General features: G+C 42.8%; 1 protein-coding gene across 3 annotated transcripts in view; it reads right to left on the reverse strand.

Annotated features, from left to right (window-relative positions):
* The window catches only part of thrb (thyroid hormone receptor beta), a 106,840-nt gene extending 104,868 nt beyond the window's left edge, over positions 1-1,972 (reverse strand). For all 3 annotated transcript variants that reach the window (XM_005748874.2, XM_005748876.2, XM_005748871.2), the window contains exon 1: positions 1,612-1,972. The gene's annotated coding sequence lies outside the window, so the exon portion shown is untranslated. The remainder of the gene's footprint in view (positions 1-1,611) is intronic.
* Positions 1,973-6,000: the final 4,028 nt, after the last annotated feature.

Raw genomic sequence — 6,000 nt, forward strand, 5'->3', positions numbered from 1 at the left:
CGGCGCCTCAGCTTTTCTTTATTAGGGGACAAAACTGACGAGTGTCAAGGCTCCACCTTAAATACATTCAAACAGGTTTCAACGCACACAAATGCTTAACAACAGCCAACCAACACATTACATCTATTTGCTGCAGCTGGTTCTGCTGCAAACAGTGCAGATTAGATATACTGATGTCACAAGTGAATACTGTCCTCACACGCTCTTGCAAAAAGTTGCAAAGACAGAATGACCTTAAATACCATTCATTCAAAACCACTGCTTCCTTTAATTTCTCCCTTTTTGAAATAAAACGCACGGTGCTTGAAAATGTCTGTTAATTCTGAATTCTATAATTGAAATGATCTTTCGATGTTTTGGGCACAGAGGGCAACGTTTTCACTTGGATTAATGATGTTACTGTTCACTTGGAACAGCAGCTGCAGTCATATAGTAAGTGCTGTGCAACACATAAAGCCTCTCATCACAGCATCAAGGCAAAAACGAAACAAAAACAAAGGAACACAAATTCCCACAATCAGCTGTCTCGCTCAGCCTCGCACGCGTTAGCCCCCCCAACAGTGCGTGAAAGTATCACTACAGCTTGTTAAACGAATATCGCACTACGGCGAGGCACGTAGGACAGGTGACGCTTGTTTGTAAATAGCTTAACACTGGGGATCGACTCTGTCCACTAGAGCCAATCATCCAGCGCCGCCGACTCTATGTAATCCCAAACACTAAAGTCGCTAATGCACTGTGGAAGCGTCTGCTTGTTTTACACGCCAGATGTTAGCTGGACCCTTGAGTGAAAGTTCCTGTTGTTAAACCGAAAGCAAAGGTTAAGGCGGAAATGTAGGTGACATACATGTCTTTAAGTCAAGTGACAGAAGTAAACCGAGCCGTGCTCACTGCTCGTGGGAAACTCTGAGCTATGAGGGAAACGATAACTTGGGCCCGAAAGCAACTCCCTCAAGTCTTTATCAAAGCCATTCCGGGGTACGCGCTGTTCTGTTTTCCTGACAGAACCTCGAGCCGAATATCTGACAACTGCACGGCCTCTCGCTTTCTGTTGACATTAGCCAACAATGAAAAACGCGGATGAAAGTTTCTGCATTATTACAAGCAAGTGTGCAATTCGGCGACGGTAAAACACGCCGGGAACGGAATAAAACTTTAACTTTTAGCGAAATTCTTCTTTTATTCCTGCTGCCTCACTCCGACAACACACAGCGCCGTGGACGCGGAGAGCAGGGTCAGATCGCTGTTATGTTTAAATGTGTGTTATGAAACGTTGCTGTTTCAAAAAGAACTGCGCACCGAACTGCTACACAGAACCCGACACTTCTGCTGAGGTCCAAATCACGTTTGTCCACGAACCAACAATCCCGCGATTAGCACGGCACTTGAATTGCACGAATTGCGAATGAAGTTCGTTATACGCCGTCCCTTCATAGGACATAAACACGTTTGCGGCTATGTTAAAAATTAATATGAACATTAGCTTAGGAAGCGCGACGCACCGCGATTTAGCTACCACAGTGGCGCACAGCTAGTTTCTGGAGAGGCTGCTGTTAATAGCAAGACTGCTGTCAAAAATACCCCCAACCCCACCCTCTAAAACAAACATACCGCATATGCAAGACGAAGCCCGTGTCCAAATATCACTCGGAGTCCCAGTGGGTGTGCATTCCGCCTCAACTGGAACCAGCGTTGATCTCCGTCGGTTAAAGTGAACGGGACACAGCGCCAGGGTTTAACCTGAAATGACCCGCGCCAGTGCAAATCAGGCGAGGTCTATGCGCGCGGAGCGGACTGAGTGCAGGGTCGCTAACGGTGTGAGCGACTGTGTCAGTGTTTGCTCTGGACGCTGAAAACTTCAACGTGGAAGCGAAAACAAACGCTGAAAAGAAGCAGCTCAGACACATTACAGACGACACAATTGCAGCTCTCCGACTGAACGCTGTGGGGAATTAGAGAGCAGAGCAGGAACTGCGCGAAATAAGCCTCGCCCTTATTACAAACTCCAAGTTTTTTTCTCCTCGCTCTTTTTCGATGGCGGTTGGCTGCTGGTACAGTAGGCCCGCCTGGTACATGCCGACAGGGCAGGAAACGCTGCTCCGGCTTTATTCTGCACTCGTGTGAGGTGGGCTAACACACTACTACTGCATATATACGCAACACTGGCCTAAATACAGCACATATTGGACTTTAGTCATTTTTGCGTCACTTTCTATAGCTACATCAGAATGCAAGTTATGCATGTTCACACAAGTATGTAACAAATGCTTTATGCAGAAACCTGAATACTGTTTTCTAATCGTGTCTTTGTTTCACATAAGCCATCATTTACTCGATTCATTGTTTCACGTGTGTGCAGAACATTAAGTAAGGTTGGATTTCCACAGCAGTGCTCTTGTTTTCACAGACTGCAGCAACAACAGTGAAAACTGTTAAAGTAAACCACTGATGAAAAGAAGGATGTTAATCTGGCTGTATCATAGAGAATTAGGTCATCTGAACTTGAATGTCAATATACTGTGATGTAATAAATTTGTGACTTCAAAAGTTACTCTGTCTACCAGAAAGATAACATCTTGGGTTTTTCCTCACTGCTTTCCTTTTGGCGGGGATCCTCCTCACCGTGCAGGGTGGGCAACCCTCCAAGTTGTGAGTGTAATGACTGGAGAACAAGGCGACATCGGATTTTGAAATCGACACCACAGGCGGATCTACTAAAGCCTTGGATGAGTTTGAATCTCAGTTAGCGCAGCCTCAAGGTAAAGATCAGAGGTCAAGTTTTCTGAAAATCTGGTGAATGTGAACATTTGAGAACGAGACAATGCAGAAATGTGAAATTATTACCAGGTTCATCTCAGGTACTTTGATGTCAAGTAATGAAATTTACTGAGGGGTTTCACATTTATACCACAGGTGCTTCTACTACGTTCTTAATAGTTTTAAATGAATTTTTTGCAGGACTGAATATTCAAACCTTGGACAGAATTCTGTCTGATCACAACTTGACAGGGACGATTCATACAACTGTAAATGATCTGTTAACCATTTTAAGACTAAGAGTCAGTGACATGTGGGTTTTGGTTAGTGATCAGTGTAACTGTGGTTTGTACAAAAGACTTGGTTTGACACTTATCACAGCTTTCACAAGGCTTTTGCTTCTAGTGAAGTAGTGTTTGTCCTTAATTCCTGTAGATCACTTCAAGCATATAGTCAGATGGCCTAACAGCACAGCGAGAAGAGTCAGCGTCACTCCAGAGCTCCAGTTTGCAATTCTTGTAATTATATTAAACCAGCTTTTTTTCACTTTTACTTTCACACTCTCTTCAGACTCTTAACCTCAATTAGTTGACTTGACTTAAACCATTTAAGGCTTCAGCCTGCTGCCTTCTGGCAAGAGGTACCAGAGCATTCGGGCCAGATTACGAAACAGGCCGTCAGTCTCCTGAACACTCAGACACTGGACTGACACACACACACACACAACCCCGTTCAGCTATCTTAGTGAGGACCCTCATTGACATAATGGTTTCCCTAGCCCCTGACCCTAAACCTAACCATAACCTAATTGTAACCCTGACACTAAAACCCCATTTTGAGCCTCAAAAATGCCTTTAAATGCCTTCAAAAATGTGTCCTCACAAGCGACTGCTGGTTCTCACAAGTATAGTAGAATGCAGATTTCGGTCCTCACAAAGATAGCTAGACAGGAACACACACACACACACACGTACCTTCATACATTTCATTACCTCAAGTACCTTTTGCACAATGCTCAGTCTTTTTTGCACAACCCACTGTCATTATTGCACTTTCCTGTTGCACTGTTGTGTGCTTACATCGTTCTGTTCTTTCTGGGGTTGCACACGTGCACTTTCTGTCGTCCTGTGTTGATTTACGCCGTCTTTTCTCGCTGTGTACTGTACCACTGTATGTGGTTGAAATCACAATAAAGCCATTTGACTCTTGACTCACATTTTTATACAAGACAAAGCTACATTTGATAACTGGATGCAGTAGAGAAATCATCATCAAATGTTGCTCGGCTACGAAGAAAAATGCACCGATTAATAAAACATTTTCAACTCTGTTTGAGTTCAAATATAATCTAAACATACAAACTTAAAATAGTTTAAACAATACAAAGCCTAAAGACTACAGGATGGTTTTAACAAGTGAATGGCATATACAGGACATTTGTCCACCTTCCAAAGTACAAAATATAAAGTTTGAATATCTGGTCCAAGCTCAGCTGACAATCTGCCTGGAGATTCATTCTTCATGGTCTGTATTTATTTTTACTCTGATGTGGAGTTTCATGAATGATTTGAGTAAAATGAAGTATATTTTGAACATTGCGAGGCAGTTTAGAGCAAGTAAGGAAAGCGATAAGTAGATGGCATCAGCAGATTGGTACTTTATTTCCTGGCATCTCCATCCTGCCATCTTACAACAACCCCAGTTGTCAAAATCTTACTGGTTTTATACAGTTTTACACACACCTGAACCTCATTAGTCTCTACCATTAAGAAATAGGTTAGCCCAAACAATGCAACCTAAACAAAGAAACAGGAATAAGATTATTCACCCCATTGACAAACCCATTCACACAGCTAAATGGTCTGAAAGGTACAACACTGCATAAACTCAAAGGCTACTTAAAAAACAAACAATACTATACAAAAGGAAAAACCCTTCGTTTGGTTGCACCCAGTGAGGCGGTCAATGATATGGTGACCCTATATAAACAGGAAGTGATGGGTCAGCCCCTCCCACACACTTGTTTTGAGTATATGACCAGAACAAAGGGACAACCAAAGGTAAGTATAAACAAAGCAACATAAGCTAACATAATTTACCAGACATTTACCTGTCAGCACAAGAACATTTAAATCACCTGAAGGTTGAGTAGTATTAGCTCTAAGAGCATATGCATGGATGTAAACTGTGCTGCCACAAACAAACCCAGGATGGTATGTAGAGCAAAGTTACACCAGCAGTGCCTAAACTAAAGCATTATGGCCAACTGTAAAATAACATGGGATAAATTATCAATATGTTTAAGGGACAAGTGGTAGATAAGTTCAAGCCTACCACTTCGTCACAAGCATTTTAGGAGGCTGACGACTGCCCTGTTTATGCAATTTTATGTGAGTTCTCAACACGCTGAATCTCTGCATTGGAGGCCGTGATAGCAATGTTAGCACAACTATCAGACAACTTTTTTGGGAAGTACAGTTGCTTTAAAAGTAACAAATGTCAATTAAAGTCGATGCTTAGGAAGGATTCCAATATCAATGTGAAATGAATCACTAGAGTTGCTGTCACTTGGTATTTCTATCACTATGATGTTGGTTAGCCATCACCAGTTTGTCCGCCTGTATCTGGAAGTACCACAGGATCTTAGCTTGGTCATTCTCCACCACCCTAGGGGAACATTTTGCGCTTGGACTTGCAGGCCATACTCGGCACAGATGTCCCTGTATATTATGCCGGCCACTTGGTTATGGTGTTCATTCTATAACCTGCCTGCTAGCATCTTGTGTCTTGCCATTATGTGCTGGATTGTCTCGGGGGCATCTTTGCCTGGTGTGGTAGACCTCAGGCTCTATAGATCTTGTTCTTTGAGCTTGTTCTTGTGCTGCTATGATTAGTGCCTCTGTGTTGTCTTTCAGCTTTGTCCAGCCACTGGTAGGATTTCCTCAGATCAACCACTTCTTCTATTTGCCAGCAGTAAATATAATGCTTCCAGCAGCTCAGGAGCAATGTTCCCTCTAATGTTTCATGTGTGTGAGTGAACACACAAACTCCCTGAGCGTCCCTTGGACCACAGCAGACGTGTGCACTGTGGTCACGCCAGCATCCAATCCATCCAAGTTACATGTTTATTAAAGTAATCAAATTACAGCATTTATGTTAGACTACTTTTAATTAACTGCTTTAGCCCACTTACAATGAAAATTATAAAAATCTTGTTCCTGTCCTGTGCAGCATGTTAACACT

The sequence above is a fragment of the Pundamilia nyererei genome, unplaced genomic scaffold (genome assembly GCF_000239375.1).
Source record: "Pundamilia nyererei isolate P.nyererei 1_Seehausen unplaced genomic scaffold, PunNye1.0 scaffold00232, whole genome shotgun sequence".
Lineage (NCBI taxonomy): Eukaryota > Metazoa > Chordata > Actinopteri > Cichliformes > Cichlidae > Pundamilia > Pundamilia nyererei.